Raw genomic sequence first — 20818 nt, 5'->3', positions numbered from 1 at the left:
GGCCACTAAATCTAAGGACTCACTAAACTACAAGTCTCTCTACGAACTCGAAAGGAAGACTAGTCAACATCTAAAGTACCACATATCTGAATTGGAAAAACTAATTGACCAGGCGGGTGATCAAACCAACAATGGTCGTACACTAAATACTGAGGAATTTCCACCGCTCACTCAACGCCAAAGAGGAAGACCTGATAGAGTGTATTCTAACTCGAACGAAGGTCACAACAACGAGAGACGTGGCACTTATAGTAAGAAAGCAGCGATGCCAAGTCAGGTTAGCGCCCCTAACCAAAACAGGCGTAGAACCCCGATAATTAACGATAAAGCCTTGCCCGGTAGGCCTCTACCCACTGATGGAACATGTTTTATTGTTAAACACAAAGATCCGGAAGTCACCGGCGATGAACTACTAAAGTACATCAGAGACACAATTAGTCCTCGCAGCCTAGGCGTAACGATTGCTTCTCTGCAAAGACTATCAGGATCCAGAGTAGCTATTATTTGTGAAAATAGAGGATACTGACAAAATCCGAAAGGAAACAGAGAAACAAAAAGTCTTGGAGACCAAGGCGATGACCAAAAGAAACCCGCTCATTCGAATTCCAGATGTCGGCGACGACAAGCCAGCTGAAGTCCTCATCAATGAAATCGTCGACCTCAATAGTGAAATACCATCAATGCGCCATGGAGCTCTCAAACCAGCCTTTCTCCGAAAACGCGGATACAGGCAAACAGCTGCCGTATTCACCTGCGAGCCTGACTTGTATCAAGAGTTAATGCGCAGGAAAACCATTAAAACTGAATTCAGGAAGCTTCCGGTCTTCAGCTACTCCAGCCATAGACAATGCTACAGATGCCAAGGCTTCGGGCACATGGCATCCAAGTGCAATCAGGATGGCGAAAAACAATCTGCGGATATTGCACAGACAACCATCGAAGTACTGACTGTCCTGTAAAAGGAGACATGTCGAAACATAAATGTTACAATTGCATGAAATACAACGAAGGCATACGATCCGAAAACAGAAAAATCAATACCAGCCATCACACTTTCTCCAGCAAATGCCTAGTCGCCAATAGAATGAGGTCTATCGCCAAGTCGATGACTGATTATGGATCTAAACAGTAAAAAAGAAAAGAAATCTCATAAGAGTATCAGAGTTCTCCAGGCCAACGTTGCCAAAACATATTCATGTTATAACTCACTAATTCACAACGCCATTACGAGCAGATACGATATTCTACTTATACAAGAGCCACCGCCAAGGTCGAAATTATGACCAGCTCCGGAATTCGGTACTACTACACTTCATCTGAAGCAGCACCAGGTTCAGTTACCGTAGTACTCAACAAAACGCTTGACATAAGCCTTGTCACCCAAACAAGTCCATGCATCACAATCACAGATGTTAAATCAACCAATGTACGCATCATCAACATCTACTGTCCACCTAGGGAGAAACTATGAAGCTCAACTTGCTCAACCGGTATATTCACGAAAGAACCATCATCTCAGGCGACTTCAACGCCAGGTCGGTCGCCTGGGCGGATAGCATAACCAACGCCAGAGGAGAAGAGCTGATGAACTGGATTAGTAACCACTCACTCTTCACCCTTTACTCTAAGCACTGCCCATCTTTTATAACAGTCAGAGGACAATCTAGCTTCGCATCAAACATAGATCTATCACTGATAACGCCTGACCTGGTTAACCTAGTCAATGACTGGGACTTGGCCCGCTTGATATCGCCTCAGACCATCAACCAATTCACTACACTCTAAGCAACATGAGAAACGTCAGCAACAAAAATCCTGTTCCCGGAAAACATGGAATCTCTCACAGACAGATTGGCCATGTTTCAAAACCCTGGTGGCAATCAATCTTCCAGATATAGCGAATCCAGTTAACGATACCGAACAGCTTGACAATTGGATAGCCAAGGCCTACGACACGATCAACCATTGTCTCACCGCGGCCGGAGCCGAGGAGAAAACCACGACTAAAATCAAACCATTCCCTTGGTGGAACAGCGAAATCGACGCCCTATCTGCCACCCTTCGTAAAGCACGTCGTAGGAAATACTGATCGTCGCCCAGATCATAAGCATTTCTGTGACTGGATCACAACCTACTCCAAGATCAAACATATGATAGATACAGCAAGGCGACAATACTGGGCTGACTTTTCGCCGAGGCGTCCAGGACTCGGCATGGGAGTCCTACTACAAGATCATTAAATCAAGATCAAGAGCGCCCACAACAAAACTTATTGAACACGAGAATAGGATCATTACAGGTGATCAGAACCTAGCAGACTCTTCGTCAAATACTTTTTGGTACAAGTAACAACGAGGGACTGACGAGTCAAGTGGTGTCACCTTGGCGTCAACTAATTCTCCCAACATGTACGCTACCTCCTTTACAGTTCATGAGCTAAGGCACTGATCAGTACCTTCGGCTCGAGGAAAGCACCCAGACGGGCAACAACAGAGATTATCAATACCTACCTAGTCAGTCGCTTGAGAGACTATGCAACCTACAACGCCTGCCTTAAAATGTCATATTTCCCGAAAAGCTTTAAACACTCCATCACAGTCCTGATACCCAAGGCTGGGGTTGACGCCGCGTCGCCAAAGTCATGTAGACCGATAGGACTTCTACCACAGCTTGGCAAAGTTTTGGAAAAACTGGTTCTAATCAAGTTGGATGATTGGCTTACAGAGATCATGTCACCCAGACAATTTGGCTTTACAAGAAGTAAATCGACGAAAGATGCCCTGGCGACCATACTGCAAGAGTTTCAGTCAAACATCGAACAGAGAAAAGCAAACCTCATGATCTCCTTCGACATTCAAGGCGCCTTTGATAACGTGGGATGGTCTGATATACTCAAAGTGCTGAAATTGAGGAAGTGTCCAGCTGAATTCACTAAGCTTCTCGGGTCATATTTAACAGATAGACACACCGAACTCATCTTTGGCAACACTAGCGCAACAATTAAAAACAGTCACAGTTCAAGGCTCATGCCTAGGACCAACGTTATGGAACATCATTCTGAATGAGTACTTAATACAGGTTCCGGACTCTGCAATATCAGTTACTGCATATGCCGATGATATTACGCTCGCTGGCAGGATAAGATCTACGTACCAGTCGGATCTGAACGCCTGGCAGCCGAGTTACAAAGAATACACGACTGGTCTCGTGAATTTTCACTTAGCTTTTCTATCAATAAAACGAAATGTCTGTGGATTCCAGGCAGACAGAAACAGATACAACGACCAACTGTCAAGCTTGACAACCAGGAACTCGACTTTGTCAACTCCATTAAGATTCTTGGTCTAACTATTGATGATAAACTGAATTGGGAAAAGCACGTCATATAAGCGGAAAGATCACGAAGCTTGTCTTCGCTTCCAAGGCTTCCCTTGGATGGCCAAGGCCAAGACTGTCTTTGCTCAAATTAATCCATGACTGTGTTATGATCCCCAAAATAACATATGGGTCAGAGTTATACTTCAAACACCTCAGAGTCAAAGAGAAGAACACTCACAAGCCTTCACAGGCGACTTCTGCTATTCATCACTGGTATACCAACAACTCCATATGCATCCTTTGTATCACCTGCGACGTCTCTCCTCATGACCATGGAAAGACAACACTTAGAGTGGATAACCTACCGTGGCGACTTGGCGCAGATAGACATCCCAGGCGACAGAGCAATTGAGCAAAGAGTTAGCAAGCAGTTATCTAAGAGCAGCGAGAACATCAAAATTAACATCGGAGGCCTGATTAGAGCTAATCAACAGCATCTCTAGATACAACTGACCAGATACAATCTACTGCTACACGGACGGTAGCAAAACAGATGATGGAACCGGTTACGGTGCCTGTTTTTCAATCACAATGGCCAGCTCATCGATGAACTTTGCGAACCTCTCTACCGTTATGGTAGCATATTCCAAGCCGAGAGCCTTGCTCTACTTTCAGCATTAAGTCGCCTTAGCAAACTCAGGCGCCGAGGCTTTACCAAGGCAAAATTTTCACAGACTCTCAGAGTCTATACAGCTATTCAATCAACCTACACTCAAAGCACCATAATTGAGGAAGCCAGGCAAACAATTCAAAGCCTCACAACTGATGGTTTCGGTATCAAAGTGTTCTGGATTAAGGCTCACGCGGAATATGAGGGTAACGAGCACGCTGATAGGCTTGCCAAGAAAGCAACCTTGGCACACAAGAAAGTGAAGTTCGATCTTGTCCCTCGCTCGTTTGTCAAACTCTCAGTCAGAGATAAAGTACAGCAGAAATGCAACGACTGGTACTCAGAAAGTAAATCGAACAGCTTCCTTATAGACACCTTGTCTCCTGGATGGATGAGCTCAAGTGGACTTGACCTCAGGAAACACACCATCTGGCTAATCACTGGCCATGGCCCCTTCAGTAACTATCTACACAGGTTCCACATCAGCTCAACCCCGGAATGTCCATGTGGAGTAGGCCTGGCGACAATACACACTACGCGACTGTTTGTGATATTACCAGGACAGAAAGAGATCTTCTCACCTCACAATTCAACATGGACCCATCTCAATTCATAGATACTGTAAAGATCTGTCTACAAAAAGCCATGGCGGATCCACTCAATCTAGTCTGCGACAAACTAGTCAGTAAGTTGATTCAAATTAACCGATCCAATGGCTAATCCAAGGCAAAAACAGCAACAGCGACAGCGCCATGAACCTTCAACACAAAATCGCGGAATTCAATTCAATCAAAAATCACATCTACATTCATATTTTATATCATGTTTTTACCCTCATCACTATCACACAACCATGTGTAAAGTGCCAGTCATTTGCTTTAAATCCTTGCCTAAGCTTCTCTTAGGCGACATCAGGCTTCTCGCCTTGGCAACTTGCCTTGGCGACCCTCATCACCACACATGCGCAAACAACAAAAGCTTCATGTTTCAGTCTAAGGCTCTCATTAATCATTTCCTTTGTTACATTGAACTCGTGAAGTTTAACATTTTGTTGACAACGCTCTTAAAAACCAAATTGGAAAATTTTTCTACTGAATTTATTTTACCTTTTACGTTACCCTGCCATTACCTTTTATATTCAATCTCTCCTTCAAAACGTATATTCATCCAGTGCCAAGGCCTATTACCCCCTTTAACTCAGAAAATGTCCTCGCCCAAGACCTCAACCTCAACCTCTAATGCTTCTCAAGGTGACTCGGCTCCTTCCACTCAAGAAGTGGTTGAAGGCATCACCGAAGCTGAAGAAAGATTTGAAACCAACCCATCAAGTGATCCTTTCCGAACCTTTCCTGAAATATCCCTTCCCGAAGAAAATGAGGAAAAAACGTCAAGTCAGGAAAGTGCCGAGGCCTGTGACTCTGCCAAACAAAGTGCTGCCTCGTCCACTACCTCTAGTGTTCAGTTTATTTCCCCACAAAAACTCAGCCAGGAAAGTGTAATAAACATTCCTATAACCTCTTATGATAGTGCATCTACTGACCGAGGCGACAACTCGACTGATCCTCACGCCAAGGCGACTGATACAGTGAATCTAGTTTCGCCAACAGAGCTTAATCATCCATCGTCTTTACCTCAAGATCAACCTTCTACAAGCCTTGACTCAGCAGACCAAGGCCAAGCCCAGTCAGAAATTGTAATCATTCCATCATTTCTCACCGCTATGGGTGCTGAGAACAATGCTCATTACCTTAATAAGATAAGGGAAGCAGTTTCGGAGGAGATTCATTCAGCTTTTGAACGCCATCGCGACTTTCGCCCAGTTGCCACTGAAATCTCTACCCAAACCGACACCTATCAGATCCTAGGCGTTGACAAGGATGAGACCGAGGATTATGGTCGCTTAGACCCAATTGCTCTTAACATTCCTGCTGAAGTACGATCAGCTTTCAGCGAAATGAGAGATATTTCACTCGCCATGGCATTGCTAGTGAAGAGTCTATTCAATAGATTCCAAAATTGCCACAGCGAATCAGCTACTCACACCGAGTCTCGTGCGTACGACACTGCCTTTGTTTACGCCAAGCTGGTTGAGAAATACCATGAAACCAGGCTTGTCGACTGTCTCGACCAACCAACTTCAGCCCGGCTCTTGAGAATGTCAAAAGTAGCCAGAGAACTAGATGAAGAGCCAATTCCTTGTACCAATCAAGCCTTGGCGCCTACTCCGAGTACCGCCAAGCCTACGATCAGATCTGAAGAAGAAAAACCCTCTCCAGTTGACCAACATCTACCTTCGTCCTCAAAAGACACCCCAGTTACCACAAGAGAAGATAGACTAAGCCAAAGATTAATCAACAAACCAGGTGGTGCCAGGCTCAAGTTTCTTTCCAAGCCCAGGCCTAAAGTGCCAAATGAGTCTAAGCAAAAATCATCTACCCGTGCAGAAGCCGACTCTGATGAAAATGAGGATGGCCGAAACGACGGTGATGATGGTAATCTCAGCAATACTCTGCCCAAAAAGAGGAAAGCCTCAACTCGACAAGAAGTAACTGAAGACTCAGATACACGCCTTGGCGTTGACGACAATGACAGCGACTCGGCCCAAGATGGCAACTCCAGTGAATCTTCATCCTCTGGCAATGACAAAGGGTCATCGTATGAAGGCGAGGATGGAGGAGATGAAGACGAAGTGGAAAGTGACGATGAACCAGCGAGGTGCATCGATTAGCTGCAAAGCCAAGGCGAAAGGAAAGAAGAAAAAATCGGACTACATCAAGATCAGATACTGTGCTCATCGCTACTGTAACTACATTGAGAGGTTCACTTCAGGGCGAAATTTCACTGATCATTTTCTTAAATATCATTCGCCAAAGGAACTTCTAGAGCCTAAGTACTTCGCCTCGCTAATCTCTGAGGAGAGATACAATCTGCTCAAAAACCTTAGGTGGCCAAAGATAGTTAAGATGTCATCGAAGATTAAAACCTCTCTTAAGAATGATGCCAAGGCGATGTGGAAAGCTATAAAGAGACTCCAAAAATCAATCGGCAATTTGTCAACACGTAAAGAAATTGAATCTCTTACTTGGTCTCCACCTAAGTCGTCACCACCAGCGATTATGAAACGACGAGCTGCTCTTTTAGATGTTAGTCATCTTTCACCAGTTAAGAGAGCAAAAACAACATCTGATATCGACTTGGCCGCAAATCAAGCCAAGAAAGCTCAATCACCACAACCAGGAACTTCTTCCAAGTCGCCAGGGAAACACTCATCCAATCAGTCGCCTAGGCGAAAGCCTACCAAAGAAACCTCTAACCCAAGCAGTATTCCTAAAGATAGATCCGAGAATAAATCCAAATAGAAATGTCTTTTCAGTAACCTCATCCTACCAAATAAAATCTCCGATACCTAATCACCTGTACCCTATTTTCTCTGCCTTGGCTCGATTTGAGCCTTGGAAATAAACCACAGATACCTGACTGAAACATGAAGCCTAAGCGCCTAGCAATCCAATTTTACTAATTTGATTAAGCAATAAAAATACAAATCGCTTAAACACAAGCCAATGACTGGTCACTACTCCTCGCCTTATAACAACATTGTAAATTGGTAAGTGGGGTAATCGGTCACTTTAACCTAGTCGCCAAGGTTGGCGAACGCCCGAGCTCAAATGATCATGCGCGTAACTTACCTTCACTCCGCTGCAAATCGCAGCTGTTTCCGTTTCATTTTCTTACTCTACTCCTCACACCTTGTCTAAATTAGAGTTACTATAAGAATTAATTTTCTAAAAATTGTAAAATGAGTAGAACCAATTCAGAACTACTACGTGAGCTCAAATCACCACCAAGTCACCCACCCTCCGAGGACCCCAGTGTTCTTCATGCAGCCAAAGCACTTATATGTCTGAAAGCTGATAATCCTGAAGCTGGTAAACCAGAAAATTAGTAGAATCAGAGGAAGAAATTCAACCCGACGCTATTAGTGATGGAGCCCTGCCCGCAAAGACTGAGTCTGATATCAGAAAGTTCATAAGTCAATCTTAGCAGAGCTCGATGACGATATCAAAGAGATAAACGCTTCAATTAGGAAAAAGTGGCCAGCAAATCCAAGCAGATGTTGCTACCCAATCGTCTGCCGTGGAAGACTCGCCCGATGTGGTATTCATACTCTCGACGTCTTCATTAACCTTAGTAATCAACTCGTTATCGCTACAAACAACCTTGTGGACGTCATACTGGTCGAAGCTGCCAAGGCAAAAGGTCACCTTCAACAGACATTAAAACCCTTGCTGAATTATGCACTATGGCACAGGAAATAGCTGAATTCACGAAGCCTAAAGTCGAACTTAAAGCAGTCGAGAAGCTTCTATCAGTAGTCAATAGACACGCAGAAGCAACCTCAGTCGAACTTGATCCGCCGAGTCAAAACACTCGCCAAGCTCGGAAGAAGCTCACACCAACCAGGCTCTTTGATCAAACCAAAGAATGAGAGGATAAAGCCAAAACCCTTAGCCGTTAAATGTATCAAACTTGCCTCACATTAAACATCGCCGACCCAACCAAGAGTAGCCTTGGCTCTCCATCTAGAAATAGAATTAATAAATCCCATCTCTTCCCATACATCATTAAAATCAAATCATTTACTTTCCTCATCCCAATCAAATTGTAAATCGTCTTACTGCCTCACTATTACCCCAGCGCTCTGAACGATCATGAAAAGCTCCGGCGCTGCGCCTTGGCCTAAGCGGTTACCAAAATCAATCAATTATCAACTTTTCTATTACAAACATTTAGTACCGATTATCTCACATCCAATAAAATTTTTCCCCAGCAATTATTTATACCACATAATATCATAATTTTATCTCGAAGAAGAAGTTAATCGCCAAGGTGGTAACTGCTCCTACTGCCAAGGCGAATAATATCTTCAGTCATTTTACTTTACTTTCATTATTTTCATCTTATTTCTTTTAATCTCCAAATATCACTAACAGTTTTAAATAGCCCAAGGGCCTAATATCTTAATGTACATATTAAGTTGCATTTATTAGATACCAAGACGAAGTCATTACTTAATCGCCTTGGCAAACTGACTTGACAAACAACCAATGCATGTGAACAAACACCCCTTTAAACATAGACCTTATTGTAAACGTGCAATGACACGTAATCTTTATTTGTATCAATACTCCCACAATTAATCACACATACTTACAATCATGTAAACCCCTAGACGCCTGAGCGAAGCGCCTGCTTGACTATCAGCCACGGCGACTAAGCTAACAGGCCTAGGCGGTCAGTTATCAGCACAGGCGCCAAGTTTGTCGCGCCTGTATTCTTTACAGCCTAGTCTTCAACAAAGAGTTTTATGCAACTTAAAAAAAAAAAAACCCAACCTAACCTAACCTAACCTAACCTAACCCAACCTAACCTAACCTAACCTAACCCAACCTAACCTAACCTAACCCAACCTAACCCAACCTAACCTAACCTAACCTAACCCAACCTAACCTAACCTAACCTAACCCAACCTAACCTAACCTAACCCAACCTAACCTAACCTAACCTAACCTAACCCTAACCAACCTAACCTAACCTAACCCAACCTAACCTAACCTAACCTAACCTAACCTAACCTAACCATCCTAACTAACCTAACCTAACTAACTGGTGGTGAAAAACCCTAGCCTTTGTTGAGTGAACATCAAATTTTAGAGCTCCCGTAAACTTACTTATATCTTCGGTCCTGGTGACCACACAACCCAACCTCAGGTTCGACAATCCTTCTGAAAGTCTGAACTTCCCGTCCACTTGACCTGCGAAGCCCAAAGAGGTCATTTCCCGTTCCCGTTTTCCGAACCGAAGTGTTCGCACCTCGGCTTCGGAAAAGTCTCCTTCATCAGGCTTTAGAAGCCAAAAGTCCCCAACCCAACCTCACCTCCGAACCTCGTTCCATTCTTCATCTCATTGGTTCACAGAACCTTCATTACTCATTCATCGAAGTTCGTACAGCCCCAGATCGAACTTCGTATTCACACTATCGCCCCCTAGTTTACTTCCTTGGTACTCTTCACTTTCATTAGTTTACTCATCAGTTCAAAATCAACCGTCAAGGAAGCAACTTCTCACATCTCCTTACATCCGAGCCTCGTACCATGTCATCATCCCCACCATACCAAATACCCTGTGTTCAAGTCCCCCACGCTTCCGTTCACCGAAGTCTCCAATTGCAGACGAACCTCGTAGTGTTAAATGGGCCCATAATATGATAGATAATATGTGGCAAATTAGCTTCGATCCCGAAGAAGGTGCAACTCAATCTACATTTCAATTTCGGACGTTATCCGAACTCGTAAAACTCTTAACCCGGCTTAACTCAAAGGTCGTAAACGTGTACGCGCAAGCCCAGGGGCCGTATCGATACAACAGGAAGCCGAAACAACACTGGTCGAACTCATCAATATGCTGCATTCAATCGCAACTAAAATCAAAGCAAGTGTAACAACTGCGGAGGCCTCAATTGCTCAATCTGGAAATATAAAGGCCGAAATAAAAACACAAGTGCTATCTAGTCTTTGTGACATCGTTGCTGAAGCAAATAGAATAGGATCGGTAGAGTCTAACCTGGTCGCAAATATAGTGAATAGAATTGCGGACTCAACAGTCAAACGTGCAAGTGAAAAAATTACCGAATGAGCTGATAAAATAATGTCAACAACAGCTAACAAGGTCAGTGAAGCGACCAAGTCAGCCATCAAGGAAGGTGCAGTTCACTTCCCGCCTCTAAACAACGAGACAATATCAAACCCGATCCCTGGCCCTTCAATGAACTTCGTCCCAACTATCAGGCACTCCACAAAGAAGGAGGTACGCAGAAATGGCAAGGAATATAAACCCGACGGTTGATGGCTCCTGTGCCTTTATTGTTAAACAAACAAGACCTTGACCCAGGAGAAGCAGATAAGCAGAAAGACTGCTATACTATATAACGGAGAAAATCGATCCATGTGAGATTGGAGTAAACGTGCAACGAGTTAGTAAATTAGGGTTCGAAAGACCTTAATAAGGTGTCCAACGCTTAAAGATAAGCGAAATGATAGAGGAAGCTTCAAAGAACAATGAATTCGAGATTGAGGAGGAGAAGCCACCTCACCTATTCGTGAAAATTGCCCGTGTAAGTGAATCCGTTGGACTTGACCAGATAGCAAAGCTTATGGTTGCAGAACAGGGAAGTTCTCTAGCTACGAAACCGAAACCTTTTCTGAGGATATAATTAATATCCAAGAGGAAAGAGAGGATGGCATCAATCCAATACAAGGGATATAATACTGAAAGTAACATCTAAACTATTTCGATCGCTTATCGAAGCTCGGAAAGTGGGAATTAGATACCAATATGTGCGCATCTTTCCGCATGCTCTAAACAAGGTGCCATAAATGTCTGAGCTTCAGACATGTTGCCAAACACTGTCGTAGAAGAGACCCAATTACTTCGTGCCACAACTGTCATGAAGACCATCCTGTCAAAGAGTGCACGAACAAAAGAAATTTTGAAAATACCGTTGTCTGAACTGTGAAAGACATCCCTATTATACCAAAGGAGCAGAACGCGTATATGGTCATAGCACCCGGTCAACAAGGTGTCCAGTATATAGAGAAGCCCTAGATAAGCAAAGGCAAATCTTGGACTTCTACCTCAAATCTGAAAAACTTTTTTAGATGCAACCACCAACAAAGATCAAAATACTACAGCTAAACGTTAACCGAAGCAAAACATCGACTGCACAAGCAATAAGTATCTGTGAAGAAGAGGGCGTAGCTATAGCCATGCTACAGGAAACTAACCACAATACAAGCTGCGAGGTGTAAAGAAAAGTTACAATCTTTATGTCCCATCTGACCATGAACCGAACGGAAGAGCCTTCGCTGCAATAATTATTTTAGACAAGAATATCCCCCAAATGCCGCTGAAATCCAATTCATCATATATCGCAGCATGTAAGATCTTCACCACCGATGGATGGATAACATTAACATCGGTATACATTCCACCGACAGTGAAAAGAAAGGAGATTATTACATCACTGACCCATTTAATCCGAACCTCGACTGCTAGTGATCAAGAACAGTTTATTTGTTGTGGTGACTTCAATGGACGCTCAACTCAATGGGGAGATGAGAAAACCAATGCAAATGGCCTTCAAGTAGAGGAAATGCTGGAAGCTAACCAGCTAGTTCCGGTAAATCATGGAAAACACCCAACCTTTAGTGCAGTGCGTTCAGGGGTTCTTCATAAAAGTATAGTGGATCTCACCTGTGTCTCTCCCACCCTTCTAGCACAATCACACGATTGGAAAGTAAGGGCGGACTCATCGACAACTTCGGATCACTATGCGATCACGTTTGAATTATCAGTGAAATACAAGTTTACAGCCTTCGACTCAACTAAAGTGTTCAAGCAGATTCCCAAGTCATGGAGAAACTTCGAAAAGATTGCAATCCAAAAACTTGACAGTGTGCATCGAGCTCGAGAGTGCAGTGTTGAAATTCTTGCAGCAAGATATACGCGTGCGGCTACAGAAACTGCAGATTATACAATTCGTAAAAGTCAGAAACAAAAATCGAGGAAATGTTTCTGGAAAATTCAACTATTGTGGCTCTTGACCGAAGGATAAATGCTGAGAAGTATTTCGGTATGTTCTAACTCCGAGCGTCGTGACTCACTGAGAAAACGGTTAACCGAACTTCGTAGTGAGGTTTCTAGTCATATCAAAGAGGCGAAATTAAAATCGTGGAGAGACTATACTAAACAACTTGATGCCAGCAAAACATGGGATCCGGTCAATAAATGGCTAAAGAACTCATCTGTTATACAGTCACAGTGTCTCACAGATTCAGAAAACAAGTTCCTGTCTGCCGCAGATTCAGGAATGTTATTATTAAACACCTTCTTCCTGATGATACGGAACATAACGATTGTGCTCAACATATTGTAATTCGAAGATACAAAATCAAATGAAGCTATTGACAACATACTTCCAGCAAATGATCCCCTTTCAGCTACAATGAACTTGAGAAGGTTTTTCTAAGGTACATGTATCAAAGTCACCAGGATATGATGGTCTCAATTCAGCGATTTGTGAACGATTACGACAACAAACGGACCTTCTGCTTCATGTCTATAACTGCTGCCTGTCGCAAGGGTCTTTCCAAGGTTTGGAAAACTGCAGTAATAAAATATATTCAAAAAGTGGGAAAGGAGATTACACTAAACCGAAGTCTTATCGCCCAATCGGACTTCTACCAATGCTGGGGAAAGGTCTTGAGTCGTTGATACATTCGCGACTGTGTTGGCACCTCGAAAGAAACAATTTTATTGATGATTCGCAATTCGGAGGAAATCAGCAGAAACCTGTATTCAAACTCTCGTGTCAGACCTATCCGAGGCTCGGAAGACAAATAACATCGTCATACTTATATCATTAGATATCGAAGGTGCTTTTGATAGTGCCTGGTGGCCGAGTGTATTGCATAAACTACAGAGAGCAAGGACTCGAGGAATCTTTATCACCTTATTCACTCTTACTTGTCAGAGAGAAGAGTAGAGCAAGAAGATTTATGCTCCCGTGCAGAGAAGACAACAACAAAGGGTGTATACAAGGTTCAGTCCTTGGGCCGTTTTTCTGGCTGTTAATCATAAATGATCTTATAAGAGACCTGAGCAAAGGCATAACTGTTTATGCTTATGCTGATGATGTCTCTATTATAGTAAAAGCGAATACAAAGCAGTTGATGACAGAGCAACAACGTGATAAAACAAGTATCCGAATCATGGTCCCTGAACGAGAAGATGAAATTCTCTGCCCAAAATCTGCCTTGCTGGTAATCAAAAATAAAGGAGATTGCATTGAGCTGAAGATAAACGACGAAATCGTACCTGTAGTGGAAACTGTGAAACCCTAGGCGTCACCCTAGATAAACAGTTGAAATTTACAAAACATCTTGATCAACTTCTGAGGAAAACAACGCAGTTTAGTAACAGAGCTGCGTTTAAAGCACAGTCAATGTTTGGTAACCACATCGAAATATTCAGAAAGATTTGGGATGGCGTTGTAATTCCACTCTGGAGTACGCTGTTACAACATGGGGCTCTCTCTCTCAAGTTCAATTACGTAAAACAGAAGCTTAGAAAGTTGCAAAGATTGTACATAATAAGAACTTCAAAACTTTCTACACCACATCCTGGGTCAACACAATTGCCATCTGTGGTTACAAACCAGTAGATACCGTACTAATCAAAACGATGCTGCAGAGAAATATTATAAGTGGGTACAGAAGCGTATTATCCTTCCGTCCGATAGGAAATTTGAGCAGACAATCCCTTACGAACCTCGTCTTCATCCAGCTGGTCTCTCTGTCAAATTCAGAATAACCGAACCAAGTGATGAACCTAGTCACCGAAGCTCGGAAGATATTCATGTGTACACGGATGGCTCGAAAACTTCGGATGGTGTTGGTGCTGGTGTCTTCATTCTGTATGATACAGCCAGAGAGCTCAAGAAAGTTCTGCCTAGCTGATTACTGCACTGTCTTCCAAGCAGAGGTATTCGCGATAATGAAGGCAGCTGAAATAGTGGATAAGCTTATCGCGTGTCATAAATCAGTTACGATAAACACTGATTCTCAAGCAGCACTTCTAGCAATTAAACAGTATACAAACTCGACAAAACTGATATCTGATACAAGGGTACTATTGGAAAGGATAGCAAACAAAGCAGAAGTCGAAGTACGATGGATTAAGGGCCATGCTGGGATAGATGGTAATGAAATCGCTGATGACTTAGCCAAAAAAGGAGTCAAAATGAAGACTAAAAAGAATTTTGACAGTGTACCTAAATCATATGCCAAATATCAGCTAAAGACGATAAGTGATGCAGAGAGCAACAAACTACTAGCTGGGAACGAAAACAGCCAAATCTGCAGGTTCTCGAAGTCTTTTCAGGCACTTTCTAACATTAGCGAGCTTCGCGAGTGGCAGAAAATTGCCCCTTTTCTTACCGGCCACGGAATGTTTAAAACACACATGGAAAGGATAAACATCCTTAAGGAAACAATGCATGTGATTTGTGCGATGAAGGTGTTCCCCAGTCGTCTGATCACATACTCTTTGACTGTCCTGCCTTCAATCAACAGAGAATTCAAATGCAATCACTGTCCCGAGACAAAATAACCAATACAGAGAAGTTCTTTCATAGTCTAGTTAAAGACAGTGACATTCAAATCATCCTCTCAGGCATCTACAAAGTGGTAGAGAGACAAAATATTAGAACCTCGCTCATCAGTAAGCAGCATTCAATTAATGCATAAAGCAACACCATATCATCATTTGATTGTATATAAATCACATACAGTTGTATTTAAACCACATCTCACATCCGAAGCATACGAACTTCCAGTTTCCATTGAAAGCTCAGTGTAAATAGTGCTTTTACCAAGTGATCACCTAACCTTATCGTATACAATCTTACGAACCTCGTAACTCAGCAAAATATCGTGCGTATAGTTACGAAGCTCAAGCATCGGAAATCTCAGCAACTTTAAATATTTCATTCATTTCGTGATACGAACCTCCCGCACTTCGTCCCACCGCAGCTCTCCATCAGATGGCGCTATCATCGTCTTCACCTACTCACACACACGAATAGGTTCAGTTGTCAATCTGATCTCCTCAAGTCAACATCAAAACGTTTCCGAACTCACCGAACCATCTCTTCTGCGTACGAACCTCGTATCATTACTAACCTCGTGTTAAAATCATATTCTCACCTCATCTTACTCATCGTACAAATACGAACCTCGTATCATTACTAACCTCGTGTATAAATCATATTCGCACCTCATCCTACTATTCGTCGTACAAATACGAACCTCGTACAAACCATTCTACCGCAGTTCGGACATATATTTTAGTGAAACCTCAGTGATTGTGCTAATCGTTCGTCCATCTTAAATCACATCTTAGATCTTTTACTTCTAACCCAAGTGCTTCCAAAGTTCTTCCTGTTCTACATCTCACCTTAATACTTCATCAATAATCAACAGTGCATAAATTCATCTATGTCAATAACCAAAACTTACGAACAGTTCATCTCAGACCATATCAACACAACAGAATCAAATTGTAGGTGTAATAAGTGCAAAAGTGTCGTGAAAAAGTTAAAGAAATGGAGACTCTCAAAAGATGGAAGAGATAATGGAGCAGCGTATGAAGAAATACGAAGAATCAATGGAGCTCAAGCTGAAATCTCTGCTTGGCACTAGAGAAGAGTCACCTTGTACAAAATCTCAAGGCACGAGCGAACCTGAAGTTCTGTGCTCAACCTCAGGTGATGAAGCTAGGAAAGAAAAGGAGATACCTCAACCAGGGACACAGCAAGAAATCGAAGGACTCGCTTTCATCTGTTGAGAAGTACCTTGAAAACACACAGAAGCAAGACCTTCGAGAAATAAATAACAAGCTCATCAAGAAAGCACCTGATTTCTTAAGTAATCACCTTCATAAGCTAAATCAACTCATAGATAAACAAGCCAAAGAGATCGAAAAATTGAAAATAAACAATCATCTGGTGTGAATAAGAAAAAGGCAGTCGACTCAGAGAGTTCAACAAGCGAAAGGGAGATAGAAACCAAGCCAGGAGACATTCACATCGAGAAATGGGGCCTTTTCCGAAGAACAAGTTCAATCAACTTCCGGAAAAGTACAGGTCAGGTTTTCTACCTGAGAAAGGTTATAAAATCGTGCTTCATCGACTACTTCCAGGTGGTTCTCATGGGCCTGCTCCAAAACCACCACTAAGTCGATATAAAATCTGTTTGGAAAGAAAATGTTTCTACCTCGAGGACAACAAAGCTAGAAGTATGCATAAACATAGGCAATCTTACCATCCGGACGCAAAAGAAGCTAATGATATCTGGGTTGACCTAACGCCCGAAGAACTAGAAAACCGATCTAAGAATTGGCGAGATCAGATGGAAAATCGTAATAAACAGGCGAAATCACCACGAAAAAAGGTTAACCGAAAAGAAACGAGTAGAGAGTTTGTATCTGACAGCTCTTCGTCCGAAAACGAAGCTGAGTGTTCATACGAGCCTCGGAAAACGAACAAAGCAGCAAAAGTGACCGAAGCTTCCGAATCCGAAGTGCCAAAAGCGACTTCTGATTTACTCGAAGCCGAAGCCGTAGTCTCATTTCAAGACGAACCTCCCGAAGTCAATTTGTCAACCGCACCATCTGCTTCGGAAAGTCCTTCTGACACTAGTTTCTCAACGGTTACAGTAGAACCTTCAGCTATAAGTGATAAACCACCACAAACAGCAACAACAACAATCGAGAAGTCTACAAGTGACCTAGGTGACAAGTCAACAGTTGTGACTACTAAAGAAAAGCATCCATCGGATGAAGCGTCCATGCAAGTCAAAGCTAAGCCATTAGCTGTCGAAAGAACGTCGCAACCAAAGCAGACTCTTGGTGGGAAAGGTCGAGGTAAAGCTGGCCTCAAATGCTTTCGTAAATACGCCTTGAAGCAAGCTAAAAACCACACGCAAAGACTCTCGGCCGTAGAAAAGGGAATAGCTGATCTTAAAAACACCATTGCCGGTATTCCAGGAATAAGTGACGAAGTAAATCTATCAGAATCTTCGTCTGAATTCTCATCAGGAGACGAATACGAGCCAGAAGAAGACCAATAAAATAACGTAAAGAGCCACTTGCTTAGACAAACCAGGCCCCACATCATATCATTTGTCCTTATTTTCTCAAACAGTGAACATTAAGCAAAATCAAAATAAAAGTTCCCCGAACCTCAAATCCTTACAAAATTGTCTCCGAACCTCATCATTGTACATTCCCTTATCATTACGCACCTGTTCATCATTACGCACCTATCCGATTAGTTACGAACCTCGTATTATCATTACGGATACCATTCAATCGTCACAAAACTCACCTCAACATCACCTCATTCATCATTCGAGCTTGTACTCTATTAAACTTGTGCAAATAGTTATCATCTTACCATACGTCAAATTAACAAATGGAACCAATCGAATCGATTCAATCACCAACACCTTTACCATCAAGTGACAGTGAATCTGAAGTGCCTTTCACCACTGTTCGACTGAACTATCCAAAACGAATTCTACTAGAGTTCATGGATGATCAGTTTGTGCAACACGATGGTAAAGATTATCTTCTTTGAATTCATCTCAAATAGCAAATAATCGATAAAGTGAATCTGGAAAGTGTTCTAAATAAACTACCCAGCGAATCTGAAGAACTTGATATCAAAAGAAATTGAAAACATTCCAAATAAGGAGGGCAGACTCAAACTAATTGGGAAGCACTTAAAGTACAAAACCATGTGCCTACTTAAAACAGTTCGTCGAAAGATCAAAATCGTGATAGGCAATACACCGAAGTGTGCAAGAATGGAAGCCTTGATGAAAAATTAACAAAAGTCGTAAAACGAGTTGCCAAGATAAAGAAACTTCTCGATCCACTGTAAACATCTTTTACATTTGAAGGTGGCGCCACTTGATTCAACTCTTTTCGACATCAACAAAATTGATCGTCACTTTCATCTTGTCTCTCATAGTAACAACAACATATTTATCTTTTAACTTCAATCCTCCGCAGCCAGTTCTTCCGAACTCATACATTTCCTCAACTCACCCGAAGTTCGTTATAAAACTGTTTTATAAATCAAATCGAATCCTTTTCAATCCATTCACTGTACTATTTTATCATCAAATTATTGTAACTTCACCTTTCACCACACTCAACCGCAGCAACAATTATTTCGAACCAACCAACAATTCCCTTCCGAAGTCCGCTTTAATTATACAACCTATTGTGAATAACCTCTTTAACCTTTTAACCTGTATAATTCTCACTATTTTTAACCATGTCCAAACAAATGTGCAAGCCTTCAACAAGTAAACCAAAGACGTCAACCCGGTCTCACGCACATATTCTGCATCGGAAACTGCCATGGTTGAACTGAACTTATCCTTACACGACACTCATCAAGTTAAGGAGCTTACCTTGGAACTGGCACAATTGAAAAGGTCCATCGTAACTCAAGTTTCGGAAATCAAGGATAAAGTGACTGATATTGAAAAGTGCTTGTAACTGGTACAGATGGTCACGAATCCATTCGTCAAACATTGGAGCAACTTGCTGTTTCTCGTACGAAGAAATTCGACATAAATTGGTGCAACCTTTGCTTCGATATACTCACCTCTCCTGAGGATGTATCTGCTCATGCTGAGATAATGCATCCTCACAGACAGAAGGTGTAAAGGTTATAACGAGAAAGGTGAATAGAGACATTTACCAACGACTTATGCAGTTAACCTCGAAGTACAAGAAGCAAAGGCAAAAACCTTGGCCAGCTTGGACAATGATTTACAAGACACCAACCCGACCCTTCCGAAGCACAAGAGACGTCACCTGAAACCAGCGGAAAGAAAGAGAAGAAAAAGAAAAGGAAAATAAAGATAGAGAACGTGATTCCGAGTCCTCCGAAGCTCCGATGCTACCGCCCCAACCGAAGACGAAGACCAATCCACCGAGGTTAATTCACCGAAAGGGAAACGAAGCAAGAAGTCAAAGGACTGAACTGTACCTCGGATATCAAATTTATCTATATGTTCATGAAATTTGTATCTTTATGCCTTATGTTTTATTTTTATGAGCAATCGAGCCTCGTCTCGAATCAAATATTGTATCATTTCGATCCGAACCCCAACAATTGTAATCATCTCCGTATTCCCGTCTGCCCCTATCTTTAACTAATCGAGCTTCGGCTCAAACTGAACTGTTGCTCCACAAATCAAATTCCGAACCTCACTATGTTATCCACCTTCGCCCCTCCATCCAATCCGCACCTCAAAAATATTCATATCTTCCTCCTTCAAAATTCACAAATTGTAAACAAAAATCAATGTACGCAGTTCGCAAGAAACTTTCCAGATAGGGAAAAGATGATATATCGAAATAAACCGTGAAGGTGTCTTCGGACACTGGAACCATTTGAAAAAAAAAAAAAAAAAAAAAAAAAAAAACCTAACCTAACCTAACCTAACCTAACCTAACCTAACCCAATCCCAACCTAACCTAACCTAACCTAGCCTAACCTAAACAGTACTCTGCACTTGCTGTAAGCAAGGGACCCATTCATGCCCTTAACTCAAATAAACTAGCTTTTCAAAAAAAAAAAAAAAAAAAAAAAAACAACCCAAGCCTAACCTAACTAACCTAACCTAACCTAACCTAACCAACCAACCTAACCTAACCTAACCAACCTAACCTAACCTAACCTAACCTAACCTAACCAACTTCAACCGTCGAAGAGGTAACACCTCTTCTTTGCTCTCTTTTGACCTTTCCGCCCGATCAAAGTGATCTTTTATAAATATTTTAATTAAATTTATTTATAATTGTCCCTGCATCACCCCGTGAACAGCCCAAGACCAAACAATCAACGGTCTGACCGCTGTGAGCGGCAACGTCTTAACGTTGTAATTCACAATGGTGAATACCAATGTTAACCCTCTACCCTTCAACGACGTGCCCCTTCAACCTCAACCATACCATCGTTCGGCCTTCGAGCTACTCGAGGGACCACCTCTGCTAATTCCACCTCATCAACAGAAAACCTGGCCAGTGTCCCAAGTATCGAGGCTTTATTGTTTGACCTTGCAGCGTCGAAAACAACAATGCTTGACTTCGTCAAGAGCAAGACAATCGCCCGATATTAAAAGGATTATG

At 42.3% G+C, this 20818-nt stretch overlaps 1 long non-coding RNA gene across 1 annotated transcript; it reads right to left on the bottom strand.

The window, feature by feature from the left end:
• Positions 1-347: 347 nt before the first annotated feature.
• LOC128385893 (uncharacterized) lies at positions 348-1454 on the bottom strand. Its single transcript, XR_008324844.1, has 2 exons — positions 1042-1454; positions 348-953 (listed from the first exon to the last, which is right to left on the bottom strand). It is a non-coding gene; the product is annotated as an uncharacterized LOC128385893 (long non-coding RNA).
• Between the last annotated feature and the right edge of the window lie 19364 nt (positions 1455-20818).

The sequence above is a fragment of the Panonychus citri genome, unplaced genomic scaffold (assembly GCF_014898815.1).
Source record: "Panonychus citri isolate SS breed McGregor unplaced genomic scaffold, ASM1489881v1 Contig00056, whole genome shotgun sequence".
Lineage (NCBI taxonomy): Eukaryota > Metazoa > Arthropoda > Arachnida > Trombidiformes > Tetranychidae > Panonychus > Panonychus citri.
Note: the sequence above shows the minus strand (reverse complement) of the source record. Positions and strands in the feature narration are given on the sequence as shown.